This window comes from Aythya ferina (genome assembly GCF_964211825.1).
Source record: "Aythya ferina genome assembly, chromosome: 3".
Lineage (NCBI taxonomy): Eukaryota > Metazoa > Chordata > Aves > Anseriformes > Anatidae > Aythya > Aythya ferina.
In genome coordinates, this window is record NC_140298.1 from 86,514,605 (window position 1) to 86,532,854 (window position 18,250).

The window sequence follows — 18,250 nt, forward strand, 5'->3', positions numbered from 1 at the left end:
AACATTTTAGTCTTTTGCTCAATTTCAAATTAAACATTAATACAAGATGTTGAAAGTTGATAAAGGTAATTTAGGCAGGTCTCAGACAGGAGTTGTTGAATACAGAATCTCTTTCAGTTATGAAAGCAAGAAACCTGAAGTGCTAGAAAGAGTAGATAGAGCTCAAGCTGAGAAGAGAAAAATACTCTGGATGAGAATATGTAAGAGAAGTGAAGATCCAAATCAAGCTTCTAAATCCATCAGCAGGACCAGTTGGTGAATGATTTGGAAGATCGGTCAATTTACTTGGTCAATTTAACGTGAAACTAGAAAATCAGCACTTGGCCTTACTTTGTATTTTAGGCAATAATACTGATAATACAGACTAACATTTGTAAAACACGTGAAGTGAGGTGCTATTAATAACAAAGTATCCTATATACATATTATCTCAAATTACCTATTGTGAGAGATAAGAATTATTTAAATAAATGATATTATAAACATAAAATGCTGTTATAGCTACCTGGCCCATGAGAATTCAGTCTTTGAGGTATTCACAGCCTCTAGTGCCTTAAAGTTCTAACAAAGTCAGAAATATGATTATCCTCACTTAAAGGAACATAGGCACAGACAGTGGTATTCATCATTCTTGTCTTTAGATGACTACAGAACTAGTGTACATGTGAGCCTTTCTTTTGTGCCAAATGGAGAGAAATGGGTACTTTGAAAGTGTGATTTATTTCTGATATTTTTGGATGTCTACTTGGGATGAATTGTTTCATCAAATCTGTTTCTTTCCATTCACTGTAAAGGGAATCTAGATGCCTAGCTCAGATGTAGATTTCTACAGCATAAGAGTCTCTGATTAGGTGAATCATATAAGCTGGCTATCTGAGTTCCAGAGCAGCACTTGAATCACACAAACATCCCCAGTCTTGAGGAGGAGAGTAATGGATAAATTTATATTTCTGTGCCACATCCAGTATCTCAAATATTAATGGAATTTTTTTGCTCCTTTCCTCACTGATGTTTCTGTGCAGGTTCTTTTCTCCAATGCTTTTGGACCCTGATTTATGTTCAGAATATGCCTACGTGTCATGCTGTGAGTAGGCACAGTCTTTCTATGCCTGTGCTAATACAACTTCACACTGCCAGTGCTCTGAGCCAGCCATGAGTGTGCTCGCTCTGTGCACAGCCCAGGCTAATTAACTGTGCCAGACAGCAACCTTGTTAGCTCTGGCATGGTGAGACATTTACTGCACTCACACATCTCTTGGTCAGCACAGGGTGATCAGGGGCCTGTCTAAAGTACAACATGTAAACAGAGCTGCAGAAATTGTAGAATCCTTCCATCTGCTTTTATTATTATTGTTATAATTTTTGCAGCTACACAGTCTGCTTGTTGTTTGACTACAATTATCATTATGTATTAGAGTAGGTAATAGGGTTAGTAAAATAGAAAAGAGCTAGTGATGTCTTGGAATTGGTGAATATACAGCTTCTTCTTTCTTCTGAGTGATATAGCTGAGTTAACAACTCTAACAAAAACAGTGTCCAGTCTTATAGATAGCCGAAACTTGATATTCACTAATGTGAGTAACAAGTAACTCAACAAGAGCACTTTTAAACTCATAATTATAGTGTTTAAGATTAGAGGATGTCCTATACTGGGCAAAGGATATGATACACCTTCATTAGGGTGTAGTAAGGCTGAGATGCTGCAATGGGATGCCCTTTATGAGAACTTTGCATTAATCTCCCCAGGAAATTCAAGAGACAGCTTCACCTCATGCATCATATAGCAACATGTATCTATAAGCATTTTATCCATGTTATTCTTCACCCTTTTTCTTAACTTAATCACTTATTGTGTAAACAGCTATATGACATTTTTCCTTAACTGTTGTGTTGACTGCTGGGAACAGGGAACTTGTAGCCAGGAAGTAACTTCCTTATCCTGTCTCACACAGACATCATTTTGCTTGTGGAAGCAGCATCTTTAATCAGTTTTAGTTAGGATTTATCTCTTCTGCCATCTCTGGACTGAAAATTTCTTCCTCACTTTTTCATCTTGTGAAATTATATGGTTGTGCCCATGTTTTATAGTGCTGTCCTGTGCGTTTGATGAAGGTAATTACAAAATTTTAAGCAAGGATAAGGATTTGCAGACAGTTTATTCATGCATGAGAGTGAGGTGGAGCACTGTCCTTCCAAAAAAACTTTTAGAAAGTAAGTCAAAGGATTATGGTTTTTGATTTTTATTCCCTTACAAAGTTGAAACCGCAGAATGTCTCTCTTCAGGTTTTTGAGGGAGTGTTCTAATTAGTCAGCTGAAGAACAGTTCCTACTATAAATGTTAATGGGCAATCTTGGTTTTCTAAACTAGGTATGTGCAGTAACAAAAGAGCAAGTACCCTTGTAAATGACTTTGTTACCTTTTCAAATCATTCTTTCAGAACTATACTTTCATTTTTATGAAGCTTATCTTGGCCAGATTGTGCTATTAACATACTTTTGTGTAGAAAACAAGAAAAACCACCTGTTTTGTCAGTCTTAATCTTTAAAATAGGATAAATGAACTATAGAAAGTATGTATCAATATGTCACTCTTCAGAAAAAATTACAAATCTTACAAAAGTGCCCTGTCATGTCCTTGAACTCTGTAATACAAGGATCCACAGTACTAGGACAGAAGTAGCCCAAGTCAGGATAAGGTATCAGGAGGTACAGCACTATTTGATGACAGAACTTTTCTATGACTGACATTTAGTGGATGTTTTAGTGGACTGCATTTAGTGATACTGAATTCTCACAATAGCATGCAGAAGCTTTAATATAGCCTAGCCCACCTTTGATTTGTTTCACATGAAATTGGCAATTTTTCATGTAAAGACTGAAGGATTCTACAGATCCCAACAGCTTTTCTTAGTTTGTCACAAGGGGGCAGATCAGTACTATTCAAGTTTATCTTTTTTTTCCCCTAACAATCAGCAGTAGCAATCAACAAAAGGTGTATGTTTGGACTGATCATTTGAGAAATCTTGAAGTACGTTGTTGCAGACAGTTTAATTTTAACATGAATACTGAATTATTAGGGTTTTACTGAAATAGTTTGATTACAGAATGAGTGCTTGATTTGGAAGATTGTATTTGTAACCTTTAAATTCAAGAAATCAAATTAAACAATATAGTATAATGGATTTTCCACTCTACTTATTTCACTGTTCACATAGTATTCTATCGAACACTGCAAATGGTTAGCTACTGCCACTTTTGTATCATATAATTTATAAATGCAAATGAGAAACATTTGATTCTTTAAAGCTTGCTTCCAAAACTTCTGTCTCTTTCACAATTTCTGGTACTTCTGTGATAATAGTGTGTAGTACCTTTAAAAAATCAATTTGATTTGTGAAGGAAAATTAAAAAGGTAGAAATTTAGTTCCAGAAATGCACCTCTTTCTTAAACAAAAACAAAGAAACAAACAAAAACAAACAAAAACAAACAAAAACAAACTAAAAAACCACACCTCTCTTTTACCCTTCACTTTTTGTAAACAGTGTATTCTTACCTCAAACTGCATCCCTCTGTTTATTTGCTACTAAGATAACTCAATAGCCCACTCAGTTGAAGGATGTAAACCAATTTAACTTGAATATTCATTATTTCCTGTGTGTCTTTTTTCTCTCTTTTATGGATTCTACTTATTCCTTGCTTTTCATTCTCTGCTGAAAAGTAACATTCTAGGTTTCCTTTTTTGATATTCACTGAATTCAAAGCAGCAGCATTCAATCTTACTTGTTATGGTTGGGCCTCACTATGTTTACATATACATATGTATACTGAAAGAGGAAGAGAGCTGTGGCTTACAGATCTTTCAAGATAAGGCTGATCTTTCAAGATAAGGCTGTGCTCAAGACCTTAAACACATAGTATAAGCTAGTACCTCGCTTGAAAGGATCCCCTGCATTTTGATATAGGAAGAGAAAAGTGTTTTTTCTATGAGAAGAAAAACAGAAATAAATCTACTGAATAAACTGTATGTTGTAAAGGAAAGCCAAATTTGCATTTCTGTTAAAATTTTCCCTGAATTCTGTGGTAGCGTGAGAATATTTCCTATGTTGAGAGGTTGTAGACTGGACATGCACTGTAGCACTTTGAGCAAGTATTTTTAGAATATACGTACTAAACAACATCTCATTTTTAATAACAATGATTGTAACAAAATAAATATATAAACAATATATCAATATATTTAGAAGTTTCTACCAGAAAAAAGATAAAAATATATCCAGTTCTGACCACATTTAACAGAAATGTGACCACTGTCACGTGGCAAAAGGAAATTAGAAGAAAAACAGACGATATGAAAAGAAGCCTACCTAAATTTCAGGGATGGATTTAACCAAAATCCTGTTTTCTACAGCATGGAATACTGTACAGACAGAAATTTCCATCTGTCAAACTCTTAACAAGCAATAAAATTTTAAGCACTTGCCTCTTAAGCATTTGCAAAATAAGACAATTCAGAAGGTTTCAATCTGATGACAAATAGTGGTTTTAAAGCATAAATACAACCTGTCTCTAGAAGTATCAGACCTCTTACGTAAGACAAGACAAAACAAGGAAAAAATGAACCTTAATTTTAGAAGAGTTGCAACCAGTCTTTACTAGAAAATGGCAAGAATTTTTCAATGAAATAAAATTTCTCAAACCAAATAAAAACAATCAGTCTGACACTGAAATCACATGTAGAAAATTCCAGCTTAGATATTTAAGGTATGAGAATGCTATAGGAAACTGAAGACAGAATTTAGTTGGTAGTACCACTTTTTTTCCCCTCTTTCTCTCTTTATTAATAAATATACATGTATTGTTATAACAGTTCCTTCAAAGGAATTGGCATTTGACTAAAATATTTGGCACATTAAATTCTGATCCCATATTCAAAACCAAATTATTTAAATAGGATTACAATTTTCATAAATATATATTCATGTATCTTCAGATGTCAGGTTTTGTTACAAATAAGCAAATAATTTAAATATCTGTTCATAGTTTGCAGGTCAAAGATACATGGGATGAAGTACAGAGTGGTAATTGTTCTGAGATCAAAAGAAAGGCATTAAAAAACTTTATTGAAATTTGTGCTCTGTTTTTAAAAGAACAAGATTTCAAGTGGTCTTTGTCTTTTTCTACATCAAAACAGTGTTATCTAAACATATATAATTATTATGTACAATTCTCTTGTTTTAAAGTGTCCCCTTGGTAATAGTTAATGAGAGCAACAGAAATGTATTAATTATGCCAAATATTTATTCCATGCTGCCATTACTCCTACTGGTAAATCTAGTGTGTACTGACCTTATTCATTGTATCCAGGACATTATGTAAGGGAAAAGTATGCATAATGTTGTTGTGGACAGTACATCCCACACTTACACAGAATCAAAGTACTCTTTAAGACATTTTGTAGAATCTAACCAGTGATACAGACCAGATGGCAAACTTTCAGCATACAGTGTTTGCAGATTTCAGCTGAGCCCTCTAAGAAATCTTTCTGGATGTGAATGGACTTTCTACTCTCTATACATTTTAAAACACCATTGAGGATTTCTGTCAGATCTTCTCTTTAATTTTGAATTTGGCAACAAAGTGTAATGCCCAGAAACCTTTGGAAAACAGTGACAAAGGCTATGGTAAGTGTTTTTTTGTTGTTGTTTGTTTCAAGATTCAGATTTATATTATGGTACTAGGAAAAAAAAAAAAAAACTTTAGAAAAATAATTTTGAAGCTTAATTCAGTGGACACATTTATTCTGTTGTTTTCACTGATTTTCTACCTTCTCAGCACTTTATGAATGAAGACCCAAGGTCATGTATTCTGTTGTTAATGGTTATGCTGTTTGACTTGGATTTTCTAGAGATATATACTGATACATACATTTGTAGTATATAAATATATGTGTGCTGCATGACATTTTGTAAGTTTATTGCACTTAGAAAAAAAAAGTAATTTATCTTCTATCTTATTTTTTAGGAAGTTATTTTTATTACTTTTATTGATCTCATGTATATATTTCTATAAGAAGAAAGAGGGCATACGACTGAATGTAAATTTTAGAGTTTAGAAAAAGTCATTAAAAAAATGAAAAGGATACCATGCATTTTACATCTTATCCAGTTTTACAGTGAAAATGTCTAGAAACCATCTTTAAATGAAAGCTTAATCTGTAAAGGATGTTCAGGAAACACTGTGTCACAGAGCATCAGATCTGTTCCCTCTATGATCTCTGTGGAGAACACATGGTGTAAGTGGAAAATAGAAAAGCTTCTGAATTATTTTTATGAGAAATAGGTATGGTTTGTTTTACCCACCTATTTTATATGGGGATCTAAGCCCCAAAGTGTTGATAACTCCTTAACAAAGGGCAATGAGAGATGGTTATTACTCATGTCTTCAGGACTGCATGAGAGAATGTCCGCTTCTAAGTAGTGGAAAGGAAAGAGGAAATGAACATGAAATGATCCACATGCCTAAATTTAGTGGAGTTACTAAAATGGGAGCTTTGCTGTGTAGTGGCACTGTGTTTGTGCTGTAAGTCTGAGAAAGTCAACATAATGCTGGTGGAATATTCTTAAACTATTTATTTCCATCCAAATCTTAATATGCAAAAATGTTGCTTATTGTTCCAACTGATGACTATTTCTGAAAAGACGGCCCCATCTCAGAATATCTGAGGGTTGGCTTCTGGCTGGCTGGGAAGCTCTCTAGTAGAGACTGAGCTTTATGGAAGTAGCTGAAAGAACAGCTGTGAAAAAATGAAGGGTACTTCTTTACTGGTAAATTAAGCTGGTCCAAAATAATGGCCTCAGCACTGCCACATACAGTTAAATTGTTGGAGGAAGACCTGGTGACCCTGTAAGTGGTTTGTACCCACTAATACTTCCCTAGATAGTGCCTGGGAAAGGTTCAGGTTAGCACATGCCAGGGATGACTCCCACTAGGCAGAGTATTATCTACAGATTTAGCCAGGTGACGCCATAAGCCCAGACTCGGCGTAATGAAGCTGGTAAAATGGAGACATGTAAAGACTGGTATGAAAGGGTGTATTGCCAGAGGAGTCATATAAAACATCCAGTAGAATGAGAGCCCGTGTGGTTTATCTTGCTTTACACGGTACAGAACTATGCTCTGGCCATGTGCCCCTCTCCAGGCCATGTGCCCCATGGTCTGTTCTGCACTGGCTTTGAGGTGTGATCTCCACGGGTGGAGCATATATGTAAAATGTAAAGAGTTATAAATATATGATCAGATTATTTCTAGTGTTTGTCATGCGCCTTATGTTTTCTTTTGCTAAAAGTCAAAATGTATTTACGTCAGAATGGGTGCTCTATATTTGCCCTGAGACTCTAAATAGTTAGCTATTTCTTGCTATAAATGCATAATAATAAGCTTTGAAATCTAAATGAATAAGCTTTTTCTTTTTTTTTTTTTTTTTTTTAGAAAATAAGTTTATTTTAAACACTAACATCAGAACTGTGATAGTTTTGGTCACCAATTGCACAATTAGACCTCCTAAGTAACGAACTTCAGCAGTTTTCAAAAGAAATGAAGCCCTATGCCTCTAGGTGGTGTTATGTAGTCATTTAATAACTATGGAAAGGCATAGAAGGCTGACAGTCTACACAGGTAATGTGAAAACCAGTATTACTGCACCACAATAAATCTTTTCCTTTCCTTTCCTTTCCTTTCCTTTCCTTTCCTTTCCTTTCCTTTCCTTTCCTTTCCTTTCCTTTCCTTTCCTTTCCTTTCCTTTCCTTTCCTTTCCTTTCCTTTCCTTTCCTTTCCTTTCCTTTCCTTTCCTTTCCTTTCCTTTCCTTTCCTTTCCTTTCCTTTCCTTTCCTTTCCTTTCCTTTCCTTTCTTTTCTTTTTTCAAGTAGTAATAACAGAATCACAGAATCACAGAATTTTCTAGGTTGGAAGAGACCTCAAGGTCATCGAGTCCAACCTCCATCCTAATGCTAACAGCCCTCCACTAAACCATATCCCTAAGCTCTACATCTAAACGTCTTTTGAAGACTTCCAAGGATGGTGACTCCACCACTTCCCTGGGCAGCCTGTTCCAGTGCCTCACAACCCTTTCAGTGAAGAAGTTCTTCCTAACATCTAGCCTAAAACTCCCCTGGCTCAACTTAAACCCATTCCCCCTCGTCCTGTCACCAGGCACGTAGGAGAACAGGCCAACCCCCACCTCGCTACAGCCTCCCTTGAGGTACCTAAAAAGAGCGATAAGGTCGCCCCTGAGCCTCCTCTTCTCCAGGCTGAACAAGCCCAGCTCCCTCAGCCGCTCCTCGTAGGACTTGTTCTCCAGGCCCCTCACCAGCTTCGTCGCCCTTCTCTGCACCCGCTCAAGCACCTCGATGTCCTTCTTGTAGCGAGGGGCCCAAAACTGAACACAGTACTCGAGGTGCGGCCTCACCAGAGCTGAGTACAGGGGGACAATCACCTCCCTAGCCCTGCTGGTCACGCTGTTCCTAATACAAGCCAGGATGCCGTTGGCCTTCTTGGCCACCTGAGCACACTGCTGGCTCATATTCAGCTGACTGTCCACCATCATTCCCAGGTCCTTCTCTGCCTGGCAGCTTTCCAACCATTCCTCTCCCAGCCTGTAGCTCTGCTTGGGGTTATTGCGCCCCAGGTGCAGGACCCGGCACTTGGCCTTGTTAAACTTCATGCAGTTGACCTCAGCCCATCGGTCCAGCCTATCCAGATCCTCCTGCAGAGCTTTCCTACCCTCAAGCAGATCGACACACGCACCTAACTTGGTGTCATCTGCGAACTTACTGAGGGTGCACTCGATGCCCTCGTCCAGATCATCGATGAAGATATTAAAGAGGACCGGCCCCAGCACCGAGCCCTGGGGGACGCCACTAGTGACTGGCCTCCAACTGGACTTGGCTCCATTCACCACGACTCTTTGGGCCCGGCTATCCAGCCAGTTTCTAACCCAACGAAGCGTGCAACGAAAACCCAACGAAACGTTTTGTAATGGTATCACTGCAAGAGCAAGACATAAGATACAAAATTTCAATATTGTTTTTCTAACAGAATGCTAGTAATTGTTAGTTTATTAACTCAGATTAATATGCATTTAAAAGGATTTCTATGGAAAACGTAGTAATATTAAAAAAGTGGACAAATAACAAAGGCATTGTGAGTACAATGCACTCACACAGTGTAAGGCTTTTTCTGCAGTTCCTCCATTTGAATCCAGCCTTGACTTAGAGATGCAGATGGGTCTTGGTTAAAACTCTGGAGAGGAATAACTCCAAACCCTGATGATGTTCAACACTCATTTCCAGTTACAAATTTTGCAAATGTTCCCCATATTTAGAATGAGACCAGCTCCTGGAACCAATTACTCATGATCTTTAGTGTGCTTGGAATCCAGTCTCAGATCCAAAATTTGCAGCCTTAGTACGCTCTCTACCAAGAGTACTGTGGCCCTTGGGACTTTTTTTAACAAAGTCTATTCAGTCTACCAGTTGCTATGATGGCTTCATAATGAGAGAAAATATCCATGAGAAACTAGTTTTGTAATGCCTGAGATCTGCAGATAATGCATGTGAACCAGAGGATTGTCTTATTAGTAATGGCCCCAATTCTGACCAGACCTATAGCTGTTGTTGATTTACCTTTATAGATTAGGGCACATTTGGTTTTTAAATTTCTTGAGAAGTTTTATAAAAATCTGAGTTTTACCTATCTGTAAGTTTTGTTTATAGGTGCTTTAAGTTTCTTAAAAATTTCAAATTTCTGAAGTGTATTATTGAACAGATGAAACAACATTTACCTTGAGCAAACTGTGTAGTCCTTTTCCCCTTTACTAGATTAACGAGAGTTATGGTGAGGAAAAGGTAAGCTTTGCTTCAGTTCTTTGCTGTACCAGTAGGTCAGCGTCTGGAAGCTACATTTCCAGATTTTAGGAGAGCCTACCTGTCAAGTCCATAACGTGCACAGCCTGTCATAAGGTAAGAGGGCTTCAAGTATAAAGTTTTAGCTTGGAACCATGCCTAACAGTGTGGCTTCTTGAAGCCCAGGACTGTGCTAAGTGATATTGCTGAATGTCCCCATCAGTCTGTAACAATGTACGAAAGTACAGCTGGGACAGCCAGCTGCACATGGTGTGCTCAGTGCTGGGGCAGGAGAGTGGCAGTGACAGGACTATTGGTCCTTGAGATGCAGGTGCAGCAGTGGGAGAACCTGAAACTCCCGTCAAATGAAGATCATGCTGCATGTAAGGTACTTGACAGGTCTGCCAAAATAAAAGAGGTGTTCTCCAGTAGCACCTACAAAACAAGAAAGGAAGCTCTTGCTTTTAACATTCCCCACAGTTTTTGCTGCATGACATGTTTTTCTGAATGAAGGAGTCTTAATAACAGATAGAGCTTGGTGATGCATAGCTCATATGATGTGTTCGTAACGGTACTGGGATGAAGTGGAGAGATACATCAGTCTTCAATTCATGGTGGAAATCCTCCATTTGTGGTACTGGTGTCTTTCAGATCCAGAAGGCTGCCAAAATCGGCAGGCAGCTGTCTTAGAACCTGAGTAGGCAAATTCTTCACTTGATTACTAGAAGAAGAAGGTTTCCATCCCATACGCTTTTAGTATTTGTCATTAGCATATGTGAGTAGAAGGTATAAAAGTATACATTATTGTGATTTTTTTTTTATCTTTTTAGATTTAACCTAACAAAGTGTCATTCAAATGCAGGCATTAGAAATGTAACCTGTTCTTTCACCTGTTGCACTCATTCGCTCTATGCATGATAATAGTGTAACATCTGTTCTATAGTGTACTGGGACATCTGCATACAAATATAGCTAATATAGCATCATAAGTCTGTCTGCTACTGACAGAACTATCTCTGAGGTAGTTTATTTTTCTTTGGGGGGGGTTGTCTTTTTTTTTTTTCCCCTTGGTACCCACTGAATATGATTTACGTTCTTTATAAAGATCTGATGTAAATAAGGCTTGGATTTGATTAATAAAACTTCTCTGAGATAACCAGGATGCTTTCAAGAGGTTTTAGTGTTTTGTTCTAGGCCCTTCCTTGTTTATACTGGCTTCGGCTGTTGTAAGCATGACCACAGAGATAGTTTACTTCAAGTTCAAGTAGAAATGTTGGGTTAAAATTTGGAGAAAAGCATTACTAACTTGGCTAAATGCATTTGTTCCAGAGGTATGTCTCTCTATTCACCCTTAGTCAAGAGTCTCAGCAGTCTTCATTATCTGTGGCATACTGTTCTGGTGAAACAGAAGAACTGAAGAAAAAATGAAAAACACAGGGCCACTAAATGTAATGAAAATGGAGAAAGCCCATGAACAGAAAATTAGCTGTTTGAAATAGCTGCTGAAATGAAAACTTCAAGTTTGTGACAGAAATAAAATTGTGTTTTTTGTTTTTTTTTTTTTTTTGGAGAAGGCAGATACCTGGGATCTAGAAGCAATAGCTAAGACAGCAAGGGTGAACATTGTATTGTCGAATTTCAGACATCAGAGAGATTTGATTTAGTCTCACCATTTTACCAGTGGAGAGAAATAAATAATTCTAGAGAGTGATTTCACTGGCTGTGTTAGTAAGAGAAGAACCACACTTTAGAAATGCTTGTTTCTCTCGACACCATGGGGAGTCTGGATAGCTGGCTCAAAAGCATTCATGAGCACTATAGATTTCTATATTAGTACAGCTGAATCCCATGCTGAACTTAATGTGTATGATCCATAGTGTGGATATCACAATGATGGGCAAGTTCGCTAACAGCTGAAGTGAGAGTGTGAGTTAAAGAGGCTCCTGCCCCTGCTTGCCTCTCCTTTCTTTAGAAAATCCTCTGGTTTCAGATGCAAAACTCTCTTAAACCAATAGGTGTTTGGCACCAAATGAATAAACTTGGGAAAGTTTTTATATACTATTTGCTAACATCTTTCTTCTTGCAGTATAATGCATAGTTATCTCAAGCTCCTTATGGATGTGTTTTCCTTCCATTTATGTGAAGTTCATTGGCTGAAGCCCACAATTACAAAAAGTCCTCCTAACACTGGACTATCTAGTCTGAAGTGTCCTGTCTTCAATTATCAGCTTTCTCAGAGTCATACTCCTTCTATGAAGAACAATTGTTGGACTACTTCTGACCAGTAAAAGTGTTGCATTTTTATGTAGCCACTACCAGTATCTTGAATTAGTCCCAGAGCAGTGGGGCAGAGTTGGAGCAATATTTTCATATTATAATATATTGAAAGGTTGCAATATATCGTTTGTTACACTGATGGAGTTAGACAAATAACAGAAGCTAATTGTGGAAGCGCCATGCTGTTGTGTTTGTTTGTTTGTTTGTTTGTTTGTTAACAAACAGTGCATTACTGAGGTGTTCCATAGAAAGAATGAGAAGACTGGGAAGGTGTGGGCAGTCCAGGAGAATGGGTATCACCATAATTCCATTTTTTTCTGAAGGTCAGGTGAAGGCTGACTTAATTTGATGGCAGCTGAACAGAAAACAAACCTGCTTACATTCCAGAGGAGTTAATTCAATGATTGTGGTGAAGTCAAAGAAGAGGAACTTGGGAGGGTTTGTTCATTAGGGATTTCTTGGAACAACATTCCTTTTATATGCTTTAACTCATTTATTTTTATCCTAATCAAACAATATAGGAAAAAAAGGTCTTTTGTTTTTGAAGTTGTTATTTATTGTTTATTTATTGTTATTTATTGTTTGCTATATAAATATTGTGCTTACTTGGTTGTAACAAGCAGATAATTTCATAATATTTGTAGATTTATAATTTGCAAAAATAATGATGTTGGAGTATTTAATGAAACTATGAATAATTTATTCTGCTGCTTTCTCTTGTACTTATTCATTAAAGAAACCTGAGGCAAGATCTAGGATGTCAGAAATATTTACATAAAGAACAGGGAGATGTTCATATTCACTTCCATAAATGCATTTAAAGTTTATTTGACCCATATATGTTTGGGCTGAATTTATTTATTTATTTATTTATTTGTCTTTTGTGGAATCTCTCAGAAGTACAGGTCTTATTTTTGGAGTAGCCTGTTTTTCTATTTATTCTTGTAATGTATCCAGGAAACAAATCTGGGATAGAATAAAAGGACATGCACTAGCTAGGATTAAAGGGAAAAACAAACAAACAAACAAACAAACAAACAGGTATGATCAATTGTAACAAAAATGTGACTAACAAGTCAGAAGATATTCACTAAATTCACTATTCTATCCATGACTTAATGACAGTAATGGAAGGACCTCTTCCCACTGTGCCTCTGTAAAGGTTTTACTGAATTTGTTGGAGAAGATCTCAAAGTAAGAAAATACGGCTCCTCACTGGGATGTGAGTCCCTTTCTCTTTAGGATGCAGTGTCTTCCTGCCTGTGACTAGTCCTGCCTGTGTCCTTTCCATCAGGGTGGAGGCTCTCTTGCTTTGTGCCATCAAATGGTGATTGTAATTTCAGACCTTGGCCATCTTTTGTAGTCGACGTGAGTTGATTACACTTGACTACTGGTAAATTCCTTACAGTCAAGAGGATAAATGTGCAGCAGGCATCTGGTCAGGAGCTGTGACTTTTCCTACCATCCTAACAAAACTTCTCGTATGCAGCTCTGGCTCTATACCCACCTCATTTTCACCTCTTGCATCCTGATAACTTGAGATGTTAACCCAGTAGCCCAGGAGTATCACATCAAAAGGTTGCCAGCTGCTCCCAAATACAGTATTTGTCCAGGTTCACTTTGTCATCAGTTCTAGGTCTTTGTGGGACAAGCAAGGCCTGTGATAAGCTGCTGTACCAGGCAGGTCCTCTTTTCAGCTCCTCTGACTCTGTGCTTCTGCCTGGTGTACTCTGGTATTCCAAGGGCCTGCTCCAAACATGCTGACCAGCAAATGCAAAACAGTTATTTTCTTTGTTTTTCTCTGTATTTTTCCCTGTACTCCCTGAAGGATGGCAAAGAGTATTTCTTCCACAGTTTAACACAGTGATTGGGGTGAGCAAGTGAATGACAAAATGCTCATATGTGCAGGAACAGAAGGAAAGAATATAAATTGCCTACCCAACACCTTTACTACACATAGGGATACAATGTCCCTGCCTCTCTTGTTCCCTTCCAAAAGAAAATGCTCTGAAGACACAAAATTCATGCAATATTTTGTACGTTTAGAAATGAATGTTGCCCCCAGACAGGTCTCAATATCTGAGTTAAAGGCTTAAGTGAAGCTGGAGTGATTATAGAAAGCTGCTTTCTACTTCAGTGTAGTAACTGGCTTCAATTTCAATCAGCACAGAAAACCATTTAAAATCCAATTCTATTTTATTATTTCTTACCATATTTCTGTTCTGGTATTACAACAGACCATGAATATTTCTTGTTTTAATTGCTTTGAAAGTCCATTTACATATTTGGAGGCAAACAGTTTTTTTTTTTTTTTTTTTTTTTTTTTTTTTTTTTTTAATATACATCTTTCTATATAAATGTATCAAAATAGTTGAATCACATGTTTGTAGGCAAAGGCCTGCCTTGCTGGCTGTCTCTTGCCTTATGTTAAAGTCCCTGGCTTTGTTACGAATGCCAGAAATGAACCTCAGTGCAGGTGAAGGCTTGGAACTCATATACATACTGAAGAGTGTTTATTTTTCTTGGACTTGGAGAGATGTATATTTAACAATGTTCGTCAGCTGGCACTATAAACCAAACAGAATAGTCATATATATGTCTTGTTAGGTTCTTAGACTGCCCTCATTACTGAAATTTCCTTATTTATGCTACAATACATTGAGCAATATCTATCCCAGCTCTTCAATTGTTTTTTTTTTTTTTTTTTGTCAGCATTAGGACATTTTTCTCTTTTCTTCCCTGTCCTGGTTGGTTGGTTTGCTTGTTTCCCTTCTGGGCTTTTGCTTTTTGCTCAACAGAGAAGGTACAATTCCTACTGGTATTTAAGGTGAAGGATGCAGAGCTCTCTTTATCAGATTTTTTCTCCTTTTTTGACAACCAAGCTATTTGTTTGGTTTCTCTGCTTTATAGTGCACTAAAACTCTATGTGACAAACCAGCCGTATCCTTCAGCTACAGCAGAATTAATCTTGTCTTTAGGTTTTCAGGTTCTGCTTCAGCACTTTGTTACCCTCTGTTGAGAATGATTTATTTCACTTGTTTTGCAATGTTTTTCTGATTTGTCTTGTTTTTAACTTAGAATGGTCATGTAGTTCTATTCTGCTTGAGTTAATTCTCAGATATGTCACCATGGTCTGGTGAGTATTAGCTTTTTTATCTATTGATTGTTTTCTTGAAGGCTAAACTGTCCCTAGAAGAGTCTTAGTGATGGTCTCTTGGAGATCTGTTACCTGCTGGAAATATTTTATGTTGCAATCCATCACACGTGTAACACTAAAAAACAAACAATGCAGAAGCCCTTAGTGGATGATGTGGCGGGCATCCTTTTGACAGAAATACAAAAGAATAATTTGAGATTCATGAGTGTCTTCTTGACGTTCTAGAAAGATTTGCTTAGGCCTGAGGGAGAAAGAAAACCAGCTTCATATGGAAGAGTTGTGGGAAAAACATGACAATATAAAGTAAATGTAAATTTGTAAAGGTATATATGTGGGAGGGAAGTTCAAAACACAGATCTTGGCTTCCTGCCTCCTGTAAAAGGAGAAATGTGAGGGCAATATTTGCCAAAAAAAAAAAAATAAATAAATAAAATAAATCTGTTTCTTGTTAAGGAAATCTTAGGCTTAAAATAGATTCTAGGGATAATACAACATACTCCGTGTATCAGCTCTGAATATATAATTGAATCATGAAACTCCTCAGTATCATTTAATTATGCAGTTCAAGAGATTCTTTGGACTTTTCTTAGAAAAACACTGACTTTCAAAGACTGTGCTCTTCAGCATTGGAAGACCTGTGTCACTTAAATCACCAGGAGAGTGCTATCAGTTTGAGCAATCAGCAGTGCAGCTTGCTGCTTGACCCTCTTTTATTTGGCAATGTACTAACCATAAAGACTTAGATCTTGACATACAAGAAGTCTTGAAAACATAAAAATGACCATAACTGTAGGAATTGCTGGGAAAAAAAAAATTATCTGCTTTATTTGCTTTCTAGTAAAAAACAAACAAAAAAAACACCTTTGATTTTTGAAAATACTACATTCACATAAAATAAGCACATGAAAAATACTATTAGATATATTCAAGACATTAATATAAATTATTACTCTATAAAAATGATAAATATAAAATGAAATATAAAATGTGGAATTGTGCTAGAAATCAGATTCTTCTGACATTACTTAATCACAAATGAGTGTTTAATCTTATCTGGAAGATGAAACAATTCACTGTGCATCAACTCTGCTTGTACACCTAACTTCATGACTGATTTAGGTGAGACAAAATCTGCTCTGATGTGCTACTGTTCATTTTGTGTGCTGACTCCATCCTTGGAGGTACTCAAAGCCATCTGGACATGGTGCTGGGCAGTCTGCTTAGGGCCAATTTGCTTCAGCAGGAGGATTGGAAGATGACCTCCAGAGGTTCCTCAGAGTCTCAACCGTTCTGTGATTCTCTGCCATTTTACATAAATAAATTAATAAATATTGCAAATAAAAAGTAGCAATATTTGTAAAGAGAAATGTGGCCTAATAAAGCAAATAATATAATTTGTGTATAATTTTCTTGAGCCAGTAGTAGCTCTGGCCTCTGGATTCTCTGCTCAACCTTCTCTGTTCTGGTATGCTTTTGAGTACTGAAAGATGGGATACTCAGGAGTTAGCTGGATGTAGAGCTACCTAAATAATCCTGATAATAAAAAGGAAGAAAACCTACATGGCTAGCAATGGTAATTGAGGTTGACCTGGTGTTTACCTCCTTCTGTTGAGGTTGCTTATATCCTGAAAGCCAATAGTTTACAGGATACAGAATGTTTAAAGTATTCCCTCAGACTGTCTCCATTTCAGTTTCCAGGCAGAGATGCCTTGCTAGGCTTTCTGCAAGTGCTCATGCTACCACTGGCTCAGGTTCCACTCTGTATCCCAACTTTTGACTTCTGCACCATGCAGTTACTTATTTCCCTATTGCACAGGGATTCCCCATATCATCTCCCATCATACTATTTTGGTTTCTCTGAAAAAATTTTTATTTACAAGGGCTGTGAGGAAACTCTAGTCACTTCTTCTAACTTGCAGGGTTTTTCTTCTTGGTAATTTGCATAAGTAGGCAGGTATTGGACAGCAGTCCAGTGAGATTATCAGAGGTGCGTTCTAGGTTTTAGCAATTGTATTGTCAATTGTTCTAGGTTTTTCTAAGCAATTGTATTGTCAATATATATGGAAGAAAAGGGACATATTTAATAGTTTGCTATTTAGCACTATGAACATATCACCGAATCTCTGAATGGCTGAGGTTGGCAGGGCCCTCTGGAGACCACCTGCCCCAAACCCTGCTCAAACAGGGCCATCCAGAGCAGACTGCCCAGGCCCAAGCCCAGGCCCAAGTGGCTCTTGAAGATCACCAAGGAGGAATCTCTGGACAGCCTGTGCCAGAGCTCAGTCAGTGAAGTGCTTCCTGATATTCAGAGGAAACCTCCTGTGTTCAAGCTTGTGCCCATTGCCTCTTGTCCTGGCACTGGGCACCACTGAAAAGAGCCTGGCTCCATCCTCTCTGCACACTCCCTTCAGTTGGTGACATCCTCCCTGAGTCTCCTCTTATCCAGGCTGAACAGTGCGGGCTCTCTCAGCCTCTCCTCAAAGAGTTTCATCATCTTGGTGGCTTTTTTTTTTTTTTTTTTTTAATAAAATTCCTATTGTGATCTTCCTGTTAAAATTCTGCTATCTAAATTCTCTTGCTCTCTTCCCGTGGTCAATAAAAAAGGCAAAACAATTCTTTTCTAATGCACCCAAGTGAACTGTGCTCATAAAGAACTGTCCTCAACACTGCTGCTTAAAAACAAGGCATTCAAAAAGACTATTTCATTTTCGAGTATCACTGGCAAACTGTGTCTGCATGCAAATGAGTGGAACAGCAATTTAACTGAGCCTTCCTCATTATTGTTTACCAAATTCTTAAATAATAGGAAATAGAAAGGAGTGCTTCAGAAGACTCCTCTTCCCCGCACTCTGAAAGTAAAACCACAAAGTGTAATTTATGGCAAATGTACAGTGATACCTCAAGAACAAGGCCTGT